At 34.9% G+C, this 481-nt stretch overlaps 1 long non-coding RNA gene across 1 annotated transcript; it reads right to left on the minus strand.

The window, feature by feature from the left end:
- On the minus strand, positions 1 to 477 carry LOC107734053 (uncharacterized). Its single transcript, XR_001639051.1, has 3 exons — positions 410 to 477; positions 139 to 257; positions 1 to 38 (listed from the first exon to the last, which is right to left on the minus strand). It is a non-coding gene; the product is annotated as an uncharacterized LOC107734053 (long non-coding RNA).
- Between the last annotated feature and the right edge of the window lie 4 nt (positions 478 to 481).

Below are 481 nucleotides of genomic sequence, written 5' to 3' on the forward strand. Positions count from 1 at the left end.
AGGTACCCAGTGCCGCTAGACGCATCGTAGAAGTGCTCCTAAAAATTAAAAAAAAAAAAAAAAGAGCCCAGTAAACGAGTTAAAAAAAAATTAAGGCAAATCAATACATTTTTTTTTTAAGTGAGTAATTTTTTAGACCTGTATAATCTGAAAAAAAGCACTTGCATAGCCGTTTTTAGAATATGGGTCCTCCAGGTTAAGAAACAAAGTGACAATACCTAGAGCATACTTAGTCCGCAGTTTGTGGAGGAGTTATTCTGTTTTGAGTCATAAAGCAGGGACATTGGTAAACAAAGGGAATTGGGGACAAGACAACCTTTCAACATAAACCAGTCTAAAAGGGTACTTTAAATTTTTTTTAAAAATTCAGACCATATTCATAATCCATCATTTATATAAAAATTCTTACCCATGAGCTTCAATCATGTCGGCAACAAGCATGTTAACCAACTGTCTGCGGGTGCTGTCTGACAAAGTTTTG

The sequence above is a fragment of the Sinocyclocheilus rhinocerous genome, unplaced genomic scaffold, assembly GCF_001515625.1.
Source record: "Sinocyclocheilus rhinocerous isolate Xijiao unplaced genomic scaffold, SAMN03320098_v1.1 scaffold26290, whole genome shotgun sequence".
Lineage (NCBI taxonomy): Eukaryota > Metazoa > Chordata > Actinopteri > Cypriniformes > Cyprinidae > Sinocyclocheilus > Sinocyclocheilus rhinocerous.